Source organism: Hyaena hyaena, unplaced genomic scaffold, assembly GCF_003009895.1.
Source record: "Hyaena hyaena isolate Hyena2069 unplaced genomic scaffold, ASM300989v1 scaffold_52, whole genome shotgun sequence".
Lineage (NCBI taxonomy): Eukaryota > Metazoa > Chordata > Mammalia > Carnivora > Hyaenidae > Hyaena > Hyaena hyaena.
The window spans coordinates 3,397,054-3,416,561 of record NW_024080684.1 but is presented as its reverse complement, the minus strand read 5'-3'; the positions used below and the strand labels follow the sequence as shown (position 1 = coordinate 3,416,561).

At 40.2% G+C, this 19,508-nt stretch overlaps 1 protein-coding gene and 1 pseudogene across 3 annotated transcripts in view; both read right to left on the bottom strand.

The window, feature by feature from the left end:
* Nucleotides 1-15,439, bottom strand: part of PLAGL1 (PLAG1 like zinc finger 1) — a 74,745-nt gene extending 59,306 nt beyond the window's left edge. For all 3 annotated transcript variants that reach the window (XM_039230897.1, XM_039230898.1, XM_039230896.1), the window contains exon 1: nt 15,106-15,439. The gene's annotated coding sequence lies outside the window, so the exon portion shown is untranslated. The remainder of the gene's footprint in view (nt 1-15,105) is intronic.
* On the bottom strand, nt 2,600-3,763 carry LOC120231037 (annotated as a pseudogene).
* Nucleotides 15,440-19,508: the final 4,069 nt, after the last annotated feature.

Below are 19,508 nucleotides of genomic sequence, written 5' to 3'. Positions count from 1 at the left end.
AGAGACATCCTCTCTCCATACGTCCAGAGAAGAGGCCACATGATGATGTATACAGCAAGGTAGCAGTGATTGATAAGCCAGGAAGTCTTACCAGAAAACAAAATTGCTGGCACTTTGATCTTGGACTTCTAGACTACAGAACCTTAAGTAAATTTGTTGTTTAAGCCAACCCACTCAGTAGTATTTTGTTACAGCAGCCCAGGCAGACTAACACATTTACCCTTCATGGGTATTTCAAAGTATCTCTCCCAGGGATGAAAAAGGGAAGGACGTTTGACACTGGGTTGGCCCAGACCTTAACCATCAGAGACCTTTTGTTTCAAGGTCTAGTAATACCTAAATAATTCCTATGAAATGAAAAATCTATACCAACTAACTGCATTAATGGCAGCCCACAAGAAAAATAAAACTGGAACCCAGACCTCTACATTTTCTTTTCCAAAATGTAAAGTTTAAGGGGACATGGTCTCTCTCCCACCATGGTCCACACTATTATGAGACCTACTAAGCCATATCTTTCTTTAGATTTTCTTGATTTAGGCTTTAATTCCCTCCCAGTTGTTTTGATGGCACCAATATCATATAAAGAAATACTGGGTGATTTGAGATGAACTTTAACAAGACATGGACATGTGTCTCACTAGGAAGCAGCTGATTCTATTACTCCCTGATATGTTTCTTGTTAAGTAGATCTGGGAGAGTTTTCTATCACAGGGCTGTGACATCTGCATGCCTGATTATGAGGTTCCCAGGAGAGGTAGGTAATCAAATAAAATGTTTATTAAACACATCCACGAAGTGCTCACAAACAGAAGTTATGGCAAAGACTGCAAATGTTTCCTGATACCCATTCCTACAGACTTCCTTTGAGATTAAGCTCTGAATTTTAAAATGGCACATGGGCATCTGGAATAAGGACATTTCCCAATGTTCCTTGAAGTTAAAATTTGTCATCTTATTGACAAACAAGATGTAGGCATTTAAAGTGTTATATGCAAATTTTGAAAATAGCATACTCTTATTTCCCCCTCCTTTTTCTTGGCTGGAATACTGACATGATAGAGCTTGGCTAGCCATCTTTCACCATGAGGCAGACAAAAAGAACAATGGTACAGAACATAGTTTAGAAACAGACCCAAATGGACAGATGGAAACTAGATTTTCACCACTGCAATTCAATGAGGGAAAGGAAATTCTTTTCAAAAAATTATTCTAGAGCAAGTGGATTTCTATACTGGAAAAAAAAAAAAAAGTAACCTAGATTCTTATCTCACATCATACAAAAAACTATTGAGATAAATCACAGAATGGAACACAGATCTAAACGCGAAGGAAAATTAGTATCTTCGTGACTGTGGAAAAGGCAAAGTTTTCTTAAACAGTACACAAAACACGGTATTTTAAAAAATGATAAACTGGTTTTAAGAAATTCTGCTTATCAAAAGACATCATTAAAAGAGAAAACCAAAGTCACAGACTGAGAAGCTATTTGTATGTAATACACACAACCAACAAAGGACTCTTATGCAGAATGTAAAGAATTCCTACAAATCAAAAGGATGACAAACAACCCAATAAAAACATGCAAAAAGACAAAAAAGTACCGCCTAAAAAAAGGAACCCAAATCATCTGAAACATTTGAAAAGGTGCTCAACATTATTTATAACAAAGGAATGGAAAAGAAAACTATGAGATACCACTTCACTTCCACCAGAGGGCTTAAAATGAAAAGTAACAATATCAAGTACTGGTAAAAATGTAGAACTACAACTCTTACATTTATTCATTCACTGTTGGTGACCCAGCAGAATTTACTAGAACTAAACACATAGCTACCCCAAGACTTTAAAATTCTAGTCTTAGATACATTCCCAAACAAAATACTGCAAATGTCACTAAAAGATCTGTGTATGACTATTCATGGCAGCTTTTCTTTTTTCTCAGTAAAATTTTATTTTGTAGTCAGTTCCAAAGTCGACAGAGAAATGGATCAAATGTCCCAATTAGTTGCACTGATTGCGCAGAAAACGTTCGTGGCCATTTCATAGAAACTGCCGTTTCTCCTAAATTAACAGGATATTTGGGATGGACACATCACGTCTAAATCATTTAATCTGTAAGCATAAAGGATTAACAGCCAGAGGCAAGGACTGAGCTGTCAAGTATTTTATTGAAACAGGACCCGCACAGCACTATCACCATCCAGTCACCTCCCTCGCCTACCAAGGTGCTCGTGGGTGCGGGAAAAGGCCCCAGGTGAGTTTAGATCCAACAGCGTCAGAGGTGCAGGACTCTGGACTGAGAAACTGGTTATCAAAGCAAGAACCCAGATGAGGAGAATCTTTAGGGGACAGATACTTAAGTGACAAAAAGGTTTTAAGAAATGAGAACGTTATGACAAGAAGTTCTGAGTAGAAGCACTGGCAGACCCTCTTCCTCAGAGCCCCTCGTGCCTGATGGGCTTTGCTCACATGGCCAACTGTGGTCGTGACCAAAGATCCCCATGAGGACTGCCAGTGTCCACACAGACAGCCTCGGTGAGGCCTCCTCCTGGTAGACAATGCAGAAAATCCCAAGATGGCAGTCAGGATGATATGCTCAGAACAATTCCCTTTTCCATCCTGGGCCTGAAGTATGGACTGCAATGCCACATTTTAGGTTCTTTAGATATTCATACTTTTCACTCTCCTCCTTAAGAAATGCAATGTAATCGTGCTGTGCAGCTTGTGGGGAGAAGACAGGGAAGGAGCTGTGCCTTTGGTGGCACCTGCTGGAGCCACGCTGGGGGTGGAGGAGAGTGGGTCCTTTAGGTAACCCTCCGGAGCAGGAGATCTCATCCAGAGGCATGAACCCTGTGTCCCTGAGGGTCCTGCATGTCACTGGCCATCGGGCTGGACTACCAGGTGGGTGATGCCACCATTGCTGGGAAAGAGGTGAAGCCAGCCTTCTAGAGGGACCTGCCCTGCCCAGCACACAATGTAGCAGATGATGTTGGCACGGCAGATGCGGATGTCCTAATTGTCCTTCTGCTGCTTGGCATCTGCCTAGTGGTTGTAGTTCTGGAAAGGTGGCCTCGATCGGGCCTCTATCTTTGTAATACACAGCCTCCAGCTTCCAGTGGGACACGGGCAGGTCGGGCTTGATGGAGATCTTCCCGTAGCAGGTATGTGCTGACCCTGAAGATGCCTGGGAGATGTTTGATGATGATATTGGTGGTTTCTATTGCATGGGTCATGGACAGATGGACAATTTTATTAAACTTCAACCCTAAGCTTGCAAGTTGGAGCCCAGTTAGTTAGTTCAGCTTGTTCACGACCCAGGGATGTTAGTGTGTTCCTTTTCCAGGGAGGCATTCACATGGTTGTGGGAATGCCTGATGAGGAAGATGGGTCACATGGCCTTGGCTTTGTAGTGGTCCAGCCCAGATGACAATTCTTCTTCTCCAGATTCTAGGTTCCTCTTCCATAGGTTCACCAGGCATAGTACTTATCACCTGTCCGAGCTGGGGTCACAAATGCCCGGCCCATGGCATATGGCGCCCACCCACGCCCATACCTTGAGCAGGTACCTCTCCACATCCCCACCCACATGGGGCTTCCCCAACACCATGGCCAAAAAGAGTACGGATGCTGAGCCCCTTACCAGGGAGCAGGCTACCAGCTATAGTGCCTGTTGGCATGCCACGCCCACCTGAGCTGCACCAGCCCTGTGCCCACAGCAGTTTTGTTTGTAGTAGCCAAAACTAGAATACAACCCAAACATCTATTAACAGAATGGATACACTATGGTATGTTGATACAATGGAACGCTTTAGAAAAATATGTATGAGAAAAAATATATACACATGCATTAATATGGATGAATTTCAAAAAATGTGCTGTATGAAAGAAGTCAAAGGAATACATATTATTTGGCTACCTTAAAGTCCAACAATAGACAAAACTAATCTGTAGAGATGGAAATGAATACCTCTAGGAGAGATACTGGCTGGGAGGAACATGGAAATTTTCTCTTTCTGGATGGATGTAATACGTTTTTTCTTGATCTAGTGGCTATAGAGGTATACACATAGAAAAATTCATCAAGCTGTATATTTAAGACTGACACACTTTCTATGCTTTCCCCCCTGTATGTTTACCTCAGTACAAAGAGAAAAAGTACTCCATAAAAGATAACCAGACTATTTTTACCTTATCAGTTGTCTAGTAAATGTTATTAGGCAAATGCAAAATTATCTACTTAAAAAACAAAGACCAAGCAAACTGTGCTTACGTCTTTGTTTCACTGACCCCAAATAAGTCAAAATTAGACTATTCAAACCTTATCCATTAGTGTCCATAAAAACTTAGAAGGAAAATCTGAAGAAAGTAGGAGTATATCAGATAGTCCCTAGCAGCTACCTTGGTTACTGAAGTGAAGACTCGACTCTATGTAGCACATTGGTAATGTATATGAAGCAATTTTAGTAATGCGCTTTTCCATAAATACACCTATTTAATAATTTTAACTGTTTTTAGTACCAAGGCAATATGGCATAAAACAGCAAGAGCTTTTGAATCAGATGAACCAGTTTTGCCACTTACTAACTATACAGCATTGGGCAAGTTTCTTAATCTCTTTGATACTGAGTTTCTTCACAACTTAAAACAGAGACAATAATACTTACTTTGCAAAATTGTAGCACAATTATAGTAGGTATTTAAGAGCGGTAGCTATTTAGCAATAGCTCTTTGTATGCAAAGTATCATGGTAGGTACTGGAACTCTATCTCTAAGAACCCGACCAACTGGAAATGACATTTAGATATAAAGATTGGTGATGAAAGGTAAGAATTTAACAAGGGCTATAGATTACAAATTATAGGGTTCCTATCCAGGTAGGAGGATTGTGGGGTGAGTATCCTCTGAACAGAGCCTGGAAAATTTTTGGAAAATCCACGTAAAGCAGAGGATATGGCATGAATAAAAGAATAGCCTCAAAAACAGTACAGTGACTTTAGGTTCTAATTAGTTAAGACTAACTGTGCCATTGGACTAATTCTAAAGAGAAAGACTACAAGGCTAGGAAAACAAGCTGGGACTAGACAGAAAAGGACCAGTCAGGTTAAGAAGTCAAGGATCTGTTTTCTCAAGTCCTGGAATGTCACAGAAGGGTTCTTTTCAGGAACCAGTCCCAATGGTCACTGTACAGGAAAGGAAGGGAAGGAGAATCTCAATACAGGGGAAAACAGCAGAGAATGATAAGGGGCTAACCCAAGATGCTGAAAGGAATGGAAAAAAAAAGAACAAAACAGGAAAAGTAGTAGAGTTCAATTTTATCAATTTTAAAAAACAGATAGACATTGAGTTTCCCTGAATATTCAAGTAGGCTTGCCTTCAACTTTTAAAATGATTGACTGGCTTACAAGGGCAAAGAAGTATCCAAAAGCAACAAAACATATTGTCAGCCACATTGAAAGTGCGCATACATATTGCTAGCAAATGAATCATTTAAAAAATTCCAAATATTGAAACCTCTACAACAATACAGTGATCATGGTGAAACATGCAGAAGGGCTAAATCGTTTATTTCCTTTCTGTTGAGTGACCATTCTTTTACAATACATGGCAAGTTTCAAATTTGCTCAGTTTAATATTTTAAAAGACTCATTTGCAAGAGCTATCTTTCTTTCTATCAAAAGACTCTGATATAAATCACTTTAGAAAGTTGGGAATATTGCCACTTCAGTTGTTTGTGTAATTTTTTTTTAAGGAATCTATCGTTCATTGTCTTTTGCAATGGCAAAAAAAAAAAAAAAAAAAGCCACTGTATGACTCATGAATATCACATGAAAAAATTTAAAAAGTTAAATCCACATCACATAAATATATGTAAGGTTAACTCAACAGTATATAATTTAATACTTTATATAATTACTAAATAATTAAAATGAGAATAACTTACAGCATTAAGGAACAAAAAAATGGGTGCTTCCTAGGGGGTAAGCATAATTGTTTGCCCTTTCTATGTATTAGCTCACTCAATCCTCTCAACAACCTTCTGTGGTAGACACTTGTTATCCACATTGTATAGATGAGAAAATCTAAATATAGAGAAAGTAACTGTCAAAGATTACACTAGATAACAAGGGAGAGGCAGAACTAGGAACTGAACCCAGGCAGTCTAGCTCCAGAGTCAGAATTCCAGTTAATAAACGTAGAAAGAATGAAGGAAATGGGGGGCACCTGGGTGGCTCAGTTGGTTGAGCATGCGACTCTTGGTTTCAGTGGAGGTTAGGATCTCTCATTTGCGAGATCAAGCCCTGTGTTGGGCTCTGTGCTGACACTGTAGAGTCAGCTTGGAATTCTCTCTCTCCCTTTGCCCCTCCCCCCTCATGTGCGTGCTTGCTCTCTCTCAAAATAAACATTTAAAAAGAAAGAAGGAAGGAAATGGAAAATCATCATTAGAATACCACAACAATAACTGCTGCAGGCAAGATCAGTTGAATGCTAAAATTAGTGGGCTACACTTTGAGAAATAGGACATTTGCACAACCTCAAAACATCTCCCTCAAAATACTTATTAATTACCATGGTGGTTTTAAACCTATATCCACATATCATTTGATACTTTTCCCTCTCCTCCCTTGGATAGACTTCTTTAAACAAAACAGAGTATAAGAAGTAAAAAGCAGTAGTGTGTTACAAAGGAGAACCCTGGCAAACACTGCCTAACCTATGTGATTAAGGTGAACACATCGATGTGGCTATCCTGTGCCCCCAGATATGATGCAATGAAAAGAGCACAACATTCCTGTGGTTTTCTTCACCCAAAGTCCATAACCTCAGTCTAACTGTGAGACTACCCTGGACAAACCCAAAATGAAGGACACTGTACAAAATACATAAGTAGCAATGTCTGAAAGACTAAAATGTTTTCACAGATTGGGTAGACTAGAACGACTTGACAACTAAATGCCATGTAGTATATGGATCAGAATGGAAGAGGAAAAGGAAAGTGGTGGAAAACCTGGGGAAACCTCAGTAAAATCTGTCATTTAGTTAATAGTATTGCACCAATGTTAATTTCTTAACTTTGATAAATGTATCTTGGTTATGTAAGATGTTAACATGAGAGGAAACTAGTGAAGGGTATATAGGAACACTCTATAATATCTTCGCAAATCTTCTATAAATCTAAAAGCATTTTATAAATAAAAGTTTTTAAAAGTTCAATACCCATTTGTAAAATGGTCAGTAAACCAGGAATAAAAGTTTCCTCAATCTGGCATCTATTAAAAAAAAAAAAGTACAGTAAATATAATTTTTTAAGTTTATTTGAGAGACAGCGTGTGTGTGTGTGCATGCTGCGCACACAGGACAGAGGTGGGGAAAACAGGTGAGGGACAGAGAGGATTAGCGGGAAGGCGCAGAATCCCAAGCAGACTGCACCTTCAGCACTGCAGAGCCCAATGCAGGGCTCAAACTCACAAACTGCAAGACCACAACCTGAGCCAAAATCAAGAGTCAGTGTTTCACCAACTGAGCCATCCAGGTATCCCTTTAGTAAGTGTAATGGTGTATTTCACGATTCTTAATAGTGAAATATTGAGGTATCCTCCTTTAAGGAGAAAGGGTACTTTTTTTTTTTTTGAGAGAGAGACAGAGAGAGACAGAGACAGAGAGAGAGAACAAGCATGCATGAGTAGGGCAGAGACAGACAGAGGGAAAGAAAGAATCTTAAGCTCTATACCAGGCATGGAGCCTGACTTGGGCTCAATCTTATGACTGTGAGATCATGACCTGACCCAAAACCAAGAGTCAGATACTTAACCGACTAAACCACCCAGTAGCCCCAAGGCTGTCTATTTTAATGCTTTTGTTAAATACTGTTCTGGTGTTCCGAGCCAGTGCAATAAGGCAAGAAAAATAAAAAAACAGAGATTAGAAAGGCAAAGTTAGGGGAGGCTGGGTGGCTCAGTTTGTTAAGCATCCAACTCTTAGCTCAGCTCATGGTCTCACGGTTCATTTGAGCCACACGTCGGGCTTTGCACTGACAGTGTGGAGCCTCTTTGGCATTCTCTCTCTCCCTCTATCTCTGCCCCTGCCCTGCTTGCATGCTCTTGTGCTCTCTCTCTCTCTCTCTCTCTCTCTCTCTCAAAATAAAGAAAAAAAAGACAATGTGAAACTTTTTTTTTCCAGATGACATGCTTGGGCATTTAGGACATCTCCAACAACCTACAAACTACGAGAACTGAAAAGCAAATTTAGTGACATTATAGAATACAACCTCAATATACAAAAATCAACTGTACTTTTAGATACTAGCAATTTTGGAAACAAAATTGAAAAAAGAGGCCATTTATAACAGCATCTAAAAAAACCTCAAATGTCTAGAATTAAGTTTAATAATGCAGAAGTCCCTTACACTAAAAAAGCAAGACAATGCTGAGAATAATTGAAAAAACTTATTCAAAGAGAGAGATACACCATGTTCATATACTGAAAAATTCCCTTAAGATGTTGTTCTTCTAAAATTGTTCTGTAGAGGCAATGCAACCCCAGGAAAGTCTGGTAGACTTTTTTTTTTTTAAATAGATGTTGACCAGCTGATTCCAAAATTTATATGGAAATGAATAGCACGTAAATATAAAAAAAATCCTTAAGAAAAAAATTGGACGGTTTACACTACTTTAGTCAATACTTCCTATAAACTACAGTAATTAAGAAAGCATGATACTGATGGAAGAACTGATATAGTCCAAACAGAACAGAAGAGAGTTCAAAAACACATCCAAATGTATGATCATTCATTTTTTTAATTTTTGAATTTAATTTATTTTTGGAGAGAGAGAGAAATAGGGAAGAGGGAAGGGGGAAAGGGAAAGAGAATCTTAAGCAAGCTCCACAGTCCATGATGGGATCCTGAGATCATGACCTGAGCCAAAATCAAGAGTTGGACACTCAACTGACTGAGCCACCCAGCTGCCCCTATGATCATTTATTTCCAACAAAAGAACACCTACAATTCAATGAAAAAAGAAAGGTATTTTGGTGTGTGTGTGTGTGTGTGTGTGTGTGTGTGTGTGTGTTGAGAGAGAGAGAGAGAGAGAAAGTGAGCAGGGGGTGGAGGGGGGCTGGGGGGAATCTTAAGCAGGCTCCATGCTCAGCACTGAGCCCGACACAAGCAGGGCTCGATCCCACATCCCTGGGATCATGACCTAAGCCGAAATTGAGAGTTGGACGCTTAACCGACTGAGCCACTCAGGTGTCCCATGAGAGGGTTTTCCAATAAATGTGTAGAGCAACTGAATGTCCATATAGAAAATCTTGACATTCTTCATCTCATACTGGTGATAAATCAAAAACCCAACTGTGAGGACTAAACTATAGTTTCTGGAAGAAATCACAGGCAAATGTATTTAGGACCTTGAGGATAGGCAAAATGAGGGTGGGTAAAAAAAATCTGTGGGAAGGGTACAAGAAAAATCACTAGACTTCATAATAGTAACTCTGCTCAACCAAAGGCAACATTAAAAGAATAAGTATGCAAACTTTAGACAGGTAGAAAACACTTGCAAACATGTACCTGATAAAAATTTCTTGTCCAGAATACATAAGGAACTAAAATCACTCACAAAAGTAACCTACTAAAAATGTAGGCAAAAGATCTGAACAGCACTTCATAAAAGAAATCTTAATGGCCGATAAATATAAAAAGATAGTTCAACATTATTAATATGCATGGAAATGCAATTCACTTCCCCTAAAACCGTCAATTTAGCACTTTGGTATATATCCATAAAATAGGAGTATATGTCTGCCAATGGCAATTTCAAGAACGTTTGCAGAAATGGGATTTACAATGACCAAATCAAATGGTCATCAATAGGAGAATGGATAAATGAACTGTGGTCCACCTGCTTGATGCAATATTGTGGAAGAGGGGTCACCAAAGTTTTTCTGAAAAGGGCCAAATTCTAAATAGTTAGGCTTCATAAGTCATATGGTCTCTGTTTTAACTACTCAACGCTGCTGCGTGGACAAGTTCATGTCCAATAAAATGTTATACACCAAAATGTGTTGTTGGCCCACCCGTCACAGTTTGCCACCATTTGCTATAAAGCCAACAACAACAAAAAACTACTTATACATGCAGCCTGGACAAATCTCAAAAATATCCTGTGAACAAAAGGAAACACAAACACTATATGATTCCATTTATATGAAGTTCAAAAACACCTGAAAATAATTCACAGTGCTAGAAGTCAGGACAGTAGCTGACCGATGGAGAAGAGAATCTCCACTGAGCGGAGGAGACAGGAGGGAACTTTTGCAGGGATGAAAATGTGTTCTATCTTTATCCGAGTGGTGATCACACAGGCATACACATATGTAAATCTCCTAAAGCCATACGCTTTATTTCTGTGCTTTTACTGTACATAAACTATAGCTTATTTTGGAGAAAACAAAACTGGACAAAAGACAGAATAAAGACCTGAAGAAATTATCTAGCATTTAACATGAAGAAAAAACATATAATATATATAAAAGCTAGATTAAAAGAAATGGATAGACTCAGCAAATCTAGCAGAAGTCCAAGCAGAGTTTTGAAAGAAAGGGGGGGAAAAAAAAAAGCGGGGGGAGGGAAAGCTACACAGAAAGAAAAAAGATGAAACTTTTGGGGAATTGATAAATAAAAGCCCAACCTTAGAGACAGGAAATAATAAATCCAGTATAAGTGAAATGTCCACACCTAGACACACTGCTACAAAACTATAGCACAAAAGAGAAGATCTTAAAAGGAGGCAAAAAACAAAACAAAACACAAAACAAAAAAGCAACAGATTAACAACAGTAACAGTTATCAGAACTAACTGTAACACTGAAAGCAGAAGTCAATGAAACGACGCCTCCAAAGAACTGAGAAACAGTCAACCTGGAACTGTATACCAAACAAAACCATCATTCAAGAGGGTAAAATGAAGACATTTTCAGATAAAGTTCGCCATCAACCTTCCTTTAATAAATAGGCTTCTAAAATATATTTGACAAAGAAAAAAAGAAAGATCTGAGATGGGAGAAGGAATGACAAAGGATCCATAAAAAGAAAAAAAAAAAACCAATGATGTCGAATTTACAGGGGGAAAAAAAAACAAGGTGTTAACTAAAACTCCAGATGACAACAACATGTAATTAACTGGTGTGAAAGCAACCTAGGTTTCTTGAATTATCTGCAAGTAGAATTAATACACTTTAGGTTGAGTTGTACATTAAAAAATTTAAAACTAAAATAAATAAAACATAATTTTCATACCAGTTAAAAGGGAAGAAATCGGGAGTCTGAAAAAAATCCAAAAGGTGGCAAAGAGAAAAAAAACACAACACAAACAATAAAAACAACCATAAAACAGAATGTTAGGTTTAATCCTATATATATCATTAATCATTAAAACACAAAGACTGTCAGAGCAGAACAGAAAAACAAATCAGATTTCATCTATGCTAAAGAGATATTCTAAACAAATGTTAACTAAAAAGGTGTAACTGGAGTATTCTAAAACAAAATTGATTTTAAGGTAATAGGCATTTGGTGGGGAGGCATAGGGCAGGACTGTAGAATGACAAAAAGGCCAATCTACAGATTTCAAAATAGAGCAATTCCAAACCTGTATATATTGTTTATAAAGCAAAGTGACAGAATTACAAGAAGAAATGTATAAATTCATGATCTTTTTATTACACCTATCTCAGTCATTGACAGATCAAACAAACCAAAAAACTAGTAAGGTTAAAATGATTTTTATGAACATCACAATTCTTGTGCTTGATCTAAGACGGGTGCGTGCGTATTTATATTTTTATACCTACCTTGCCCCAAAAGTCTGTGAGTACATATTCTTCTCAATCATTCAAGGCGCAGTTGAAAAACTAACCAGGAGGCCACAAAGCAATTCTCAAATTTCAAAGAATGGGTAACATAGAGCCCTCATTTGCTGACTACAGTGCAAGTTAGAAATCAATAACAAAAGAATAACTCACAAAGCCTTCCACATTTGAAACTAGAGAATACTTCTAAAAATCTCATGGGGAAGGGAAAAAAAAATCCTAATGATCTTTTTTTCATCCTAAGGAAAAAATTTTAAATTAATTAGAACTGAAAAAATAGACTACATACAAAGCAACAGTAAATAAAAATGTGTAGTATTTGTGGGGGCAAATCCATGACCAGAGTGAAGAGCCCAGAAAGGAGTCCAAGCATATCTGGGAAGATGTGTATGACAGAGGTAGCACTGCTAATCACTTGGTGCGGGGATCAACTGCCACGCCACACCGGGAGAGAGAGAATGAATCTGTCTTGATCTCACAACATAAATTTTAAAAATACATATCTATACATATACAAGGCAGGTAAGTTAAAGAATTGTGTAAAAAAAAAATAGAAACTTGAAAACTTAGAAAAAATTTCCAAGTACATTTCCCTAATGGAGGAGAGGATCTTAAGACACGAAAGCACAAAGAAAAGATTGTCTGCAGTTTACATAACCAACAAAGGATTTGCACCTAGAACAATGTTTTCCAACAGAAATTGCTGCAATGATGGAAGTGTTTTGTTATATAGTATAATGCAGTAAAATATAAAATAATACAGTAAAATAGAATAGCCACTAGTCATATGTGACTATTGAGCACTTGGAATGTGGCCTAAAGTGACGGAGGAATTGAAACTGTTGAAGTGCATAGGACAGCATGTTAACATTTAAAAATTCTCGATGAGGGTTCGTAAAGGTCCGTTAGATTTTTTATATACTTTTTAGTACTTACATTTTTCGTAAAAGAATTTGATTTATATAAAATATAAATAAAATAAAATAAAATTTCAACTTTATAAAAAATACGTAACAGTCATTTTTCGGAAAGCAAACACACCAAATGTTCAAAATGTTATCTGTGAATTTTATTTTTCTTCTATCAAAAAAAATTAAGATATAAAAGCATATACACGATTCAATGAACACAGACATAACCACCCTAAAAGTTATGAAATAAAACATTACGGATATTGTGTGAATTCCCTGGATACCTACCTCTGATCACAACTTTTCTCTTTTTAAAGGAAAGCTGGGAAATATGAATAATAGATCAGAGCCCTGGCTTCAGGCTTCTTCATTTCGCAACACCCACATTTTAACAGATTTGGAGGGAAACTTAATGTATAGACGTGACATGTATCATTTAACAAAGAGTAATAAAGCAAACACTGATGTAATCATTGCCCAGGTCAGGAAATAGAGCATGTTTAGCATCCCAGAAGTCCTCATTATGTCCCTTCTCAATCTCAGCCCCCCACCCAACCTTGATCCCCCAGGAGAAGACCACCAGTTTGACTTTTAGGGTATCAATTTATTCACAACTTCTCCTTACTACTTTTAATGCCTGTATATGCATCTCTAAACAACAGCTTTATTTCGTCAGGTTCTGAATTTCTCTGAATACTGAATGATACCCTCTTCGACAACTTGAGTTTTTCTGGGTTTTTTGTTTTTTTTTTTTTGGTTGGCTCAACATTATTGAGACACATTTATGTTGAAACACAAAACTACTTCATTCACCACTTCTGGGTAGGTTCCATTTTATGAATATAATTTACCTTTCTCCTTCACATAGACAACAAGGCATCCAGCTTTGGGGTATTACAAATAACACCGTAGTAAACCTCGTACACGTCTGCATGTGTATATGTATGAAAATTTATCTAGGGCAGTGGCTTTCAAACTTTTTTGACCATGACTCATACTAAGGAATGACGTTTTACATCATGACACACATCTGTGTGTGTATAAAACTGAGAGGGGGAAAAAAAGTTTCATGAAGCAAATACCCGATGACCTGAGACATAGTCTGTTATTTTCTATTCTCTGTTAATCTGTGTTTTACAAATTCTGACCATTATCCACTTAACTGATTTCACGACTCGCTAAAATGGGCTTCCAACTTTGAAAAACATCGCTCTAGAGGATAGCTACCTAGGGGTGGAACTGTTAGGACACGTAACACGGCCATCGGACGGGGTCAACTTTTCTAGATCCATAACTTTTAAATAAATGTTCTTATCTGAGCGTATACAAATTTACCACTCTATAATTTTAGAGCCCAAACTGTAAAACATCAGACCGTTTTATCTCTTCCTTCGGTCGTAAAACAGTACTAATCACTTACCATGTGCTGTGTATCCACTGGACTCTGAGCGAGACTGATGGGTTAATACACGGGGCTGGGGGGGGTGGGGAGGACATAAGGGACCCGGACCTCAGTGAGGCCCCAGAAGGCTCACAGGAGGGGCCTCCGATCCTGCCTGGGGAGGGAGGGGTTAGGGAAAGATTCCTGGAAGAAGGAGGACCTAAGCTGAGTGCTGCTATTTTTAATTTTTATTGGTTTCCTAAAACATAAAAGTAACACATTTGTTGGGGGGGGGGTAAAGTCAAAATTACAGAAGTTTATTTATTAAGAAGCAAAAACCCCCACCACCGTCCTGAAAGTTTGATGCGGAGACTAAATAACCAAAGTTGCATTATCAGTTATCCTAATCTAGGAAATTTTTAGGAGCCCACGTTCTTAAATAGTTTTAAGGGCATATCTGACAGAGTCCACAACGTTAAAGGATAAAACGAATCATATTTTCCATAGTGAACATGAAACGCAAACCTTTCACGTTTAATTACTTTACTACTTTTAAGAGACTTTTTATCTTCCCCCCCCCCTCTGGCCTCTTGGCAAGGTTGGAGTGCCAGGTTTCAAAAGTCGAGTCTATTTACTACATACCAAATATACACAAAACGCTTCAAAAAGTGGCATTGAAAACGGCCGGCTGAAAGAATGTTTTGTTCCAGTCAACTCGGCTTGGCCGGTGACAATTCGTCGGAGTTTCACACTTGGTCCCGAGGAGCCCGGACCCCGTCACGTACGCGGCGCGTCGGCACCGGCACACCCTCCCCGGCGCGGCACGGAGCCCGGGACGGAGCTCGCGCCGCGGCACCGCCGCCGCCGCCCCGCCGCCCCCCGGCCCGCCGCGGGCCCCGCCGCCGCCGCCCGCCGGCCCGGGCCCGCGGCACCCCCACCACCTACCCTTCGGGGTCGAGAGCCCCCCGGAACTCAGGCGAGGCAGCTCGGGCGCGCCGCCTCCGCGGCCATGACGGCGACCCGGGGAAGCACCCCGCGCGCCAAGGCCCGCGGTCCGCCGCGCTGGGAGGAGAGCCGCCCCGTCCGTCCGTCCGTCCGTCCGCCAGGAGAGTGAGGCCAGAAGACGCCCCAGACGTGTCTAAATCAAGGCTCGGGGCGGTCCCGACGGGCTGAATGACAAATGGCAGATGCCGTGGGCTTTGCCGCCCTCGGCAGCCGCGAGGATGGCTGCGCCGAGGAGGCCGCGCACAGGCGGAGCCCGGGAGCCGGAACGGCGCGTCCGCGAGGAGGGCGCTGGGGCCCCTGGCGGGGGCGTCACGTGGCAGGAGGAGGCCCCGCTGGGGAGCCGGGGGGTCGGCGGCCTGGGCGGAGGAAGAGGACCGGCGCCCAGACGCCTGGCCGATTGAGTCATCCGTGCGGGCTACGCCAGGGTCGCCCAGGTGCGGAGCTGGCGCAGGTAGACCCGAGGCGGCCCGAAGCCCCTGCGGCGTCCGGGACGGTTCGCTGAAGTCACCGCCGGGATGAACCGCCCCGAGCCCCAGCAGACGCGCGAAACACGCCAGATGCGAGGAGGGCACTGCGAGCCGCTCCATCCACTCACCTCCCCTTCGTGCGGGGTTGAAGCAATGGCAGCCTAACTGCGGCCCCTAATTGGGAGCCAGGCACGGTTCTAAGCACTTCGTGGGGAAATAATAGCCCTCAAGAGTACCCTGGGAGAAGCACTTACACTCCCGTCTTTCCCATGGAGGTCCTAAGGCACACAGAGATGAGACGGAAATGATTTTATGGCTCTGGAATCCTACTATGTATGCTTTAAGTAATTTAAAATGTTTCAGTGTTATTCAAATTTGAGGGAAAAAAAAAAGAAACGGAAGCAAATCTCCAGCGGTTGCTTTCTAGCCTACACGATACACATTCCTAAAAGAGGCCTATTATAAATGTGAAGTAAAATGAAAGGCATGAAGACTTCGCTGCAATTTCAGGCCGTCTCCTAGCTTTGAAATACGAGGTTATTCGCATCTTAACAATTCTACCCACCTTCGCCGCAATCTTCCAATTTCCACTGCTTACGTTACTTGTGGCTCACTGGCTCGTAGAACATTTACATGTTCTTATTCGCCCACCTTACTCTCCCAGGTTTTCAGTCTCTTAATTCTGTATTTAAGTGACTTCCACATTCATCATAACGTATGCATTCCTAAATTCTCGATTTGTATTTCTTAATGACCTGCCCTCTTTTCCAAGTAGCTTTCTTAAGGAATGCTTAAAGAATACCTTAAGGGTTTATCTACTTTTTAGCTCTACACATTAAAAACTGAACAGGGTAAATATTTTGGATTCACACCTTTCTTCAAAACCTAACAGAACAAAAAGGCAATTGCTTCATTGATTTTTGACATCAAATTTTTGTGGAGAGATCTGAATCCTGTGTAATTTTCTCCCTGGGAGGTAATTGATTTTTCTACTTGGATGCCTGAAGACTATTTTTTTTTTTAATCATTAAAACCAGATCCTTATCTGGGCTATGTCTCAGTGTCCATTATTCTCTATAAGCATCCCTCCTCCCCCCGCCCTCCCCCAGTATATAGAATAATCTTTCAATTTATGGATTCCATTCTCCTTTTCTTAGTATAGCATCCCGTTCATATTATACATCTGAGTAAGTTTATCTTTCATCGGTTGGATTTTTTACCCTGGAGTCACCAGTTGATTTTTCTCCTTCCGCATCCATCTTCTTGTGATTTGCACGTACTCTGATTCTCTCAAAAAATTCTATTCGTTTATTTTTCTAGCTTACTGGATTTTAAAATCATGTTGTTTTGAACCTCAATTTTCTCAGCTATGCAATTTCCCTTTTCATTACAGTCTCATCTTAAAGTGTCCTTGAGCTGTTTTGAGTTATCTGTATTTTTTTTCCTGTAATGTGAAACACATATAAGGAATACAAATTTCTGCTCATTGCTTATGTTTTCTTCCAGCCTTGTTTTCGGTCTTTTACATGCTACTTTCCTTCCTTCCCACTGCCATGTTATAGCATGTTTGCATAATCGCTATGTCATATCTTTTATCTTGTTTATCCTTAAAAGTTAATACCAGACCGTGTATTTGCACTCATATGCTAGGAGTGAATTCCTGGGTGCTTTCCTCTTTGCCTGAAATGTGTCCGTCTTCCCTAACCTGAGCTTCAGTTTTAGGGCCGAGTGTTACTGCTATCTACTCTTTCTGGAATCTGAGGGTTTAAGGATGAGAGGAGGGGCAACGGGGGATTGAAGAACTCAGCTTGAAATGGAATATAGAGCTTGCTGGAAGAAGTCAGCCATCACTTCTGAAATTCCTTAAATCCTCAGCAGTCCTTCAAGCCAGCCAAGCAGTAGCCCAAGCCTATGAACTTCAGCCCATTTGCCCAGTTTAACATAGTACCCCAGAAGGTGGCGGACTTTCCTGCTTCCGGCAAAAATCCAACAGTGGCTAGCTCATAAAGATTCCTAGACATTTTATGGGGATGCCACTGACTACTTTCCCGACTGGAGGACATTTGTGAAGATTCTCAAAATTTGGTCTGATCATCTTTCTCCTCAATACGCCTTGCAGGGGGAGTGGAAGGTTGTAGACATACAACACATTAGTGGAATCTCCGGTATCTTTGCTGTGCCATCACTTCTCACATTTTACATTATAAAGTTGTACAGTATTTCTTTCTTTGACTGCAGGTGAGCGGTTTTACCTTCTTTGTGTAGTGTAGGGTTTTAATTTTGATCTTCTTAAATGTTTTCTTTGTGCTGTATTTACCCATAAATCAGTCGATCAGACTCTCTTATTGGTAATGAATTATATGAAAATCCTTTTTTAAGTTATTCCCACAAAGTTCTTCAAACTTGGTAACTGTAATACCCTCCTTTCCCCTAAGCATTCCCTCAGTGACATGTGCCTTTGGATGATGGTGTGCCCCAATGAAGGTTCTGGAGCAGAGATTGCAAACTCCAATCTCTATGAAGTTTAAAACAGTGAGGAGTGAGATTGTGGTAAAAGTGAAAAGAACATTCTCTGTGCAAGGGGCAGATGCTATACAGCTCAGGCCAATTGCTGCCATGTTGGAATTCAAGGCACTGTTGCCAAATCTGTATAATTCAGGACAAGCATGGTATCTAGTCTTTCAATATAAAAATTTCCCAATTCTGGAAACGGTATAGAGGCCAAACGAAGTATCTCTCAAGGCCAAATTGGACCCAAGGGTTACAAATGTGGTCCCAGTTGTAGAGAACCACTCAGCATAAATTCCACGATCTCTATTTTTGTAAGCACTTTGAGATACAGGCTTATTCTACAGACTCTTCAATGACTTCTTAAAATGTCTTTAGCAAATATAAAGCAAGAAGATTCATGCTGACATATTTACAATTTGATACAACATGTTAGGACCCAGCACTTTCAGGAACAGATGTTACCAGAGGTAACAGCTATGATTGGGCTAAAATTAATACCATGTGAGCAGAGTGTTTATATAGATTATGACAACCTTAACAAAAATAGCAGGAAAAAAATATTTTCAATTGATGCAGAAAAGGCATTTGACAAAATCCAACACCCATTCTTGACGAAAAAAAAAACAGGAAAGAAAAGAAACTTCCTCAAGTTGATAATGGACGTATTTGTTTCCTATAGCTGCTGCAATAAATTACCACAAGTTTGTGGCTAAAACAAGAAATGTATTCTCTCTCAGTCCTGGAGGCCAGAAGTGTAAAATCACAGTGTCCGTGGGGCTTCACTCCCTCTAGTGGCTCTAGAGTAGAATCCTTCCTTGGCCTCTTCCAGCTTTGAGAGGGGGTTGACATTCTCCCGTTTCCTTGGCTTCCTTGGCTTCTGGCCACATCACTCCCACCCCTGCCTCCGTTTTCACATCGCCTTCTCTTCTGTGTGTTGTGTGTTTTCTCTTCTGTAGGCCTATCTTACCAGATACTTGCCATCGGATTTAGAATGCACCTGAATTACTTGAGATGATCTCATCTCAAGATCCTTAATTATATCTACAGCCCCCCGCCCTTTTTTTCCAAATGAGGTAACATTCTCAGTCTGAGGGATTAGGACATGGGTATATCTTATTGGGGGGGGGTCTTTTTAACCCTCTATAATGTGCAAAATCCCAGTCACCTCTGCTGTGGAAATTAACAAGCTGATTCTAAATTTCATATGGAAATGAAAATGGTCTAAGATAGCAAAAAAGAAAAAGAAGAACAAAGTTGGAAGAATTACGCTATTTGATTTTAAAGCCTATGAAGCTACAATAATCAGGTCAGGATAGTATTGGCATAAGAATAAATGGAACAGTATATGGAGTCCTGAAACAGAGC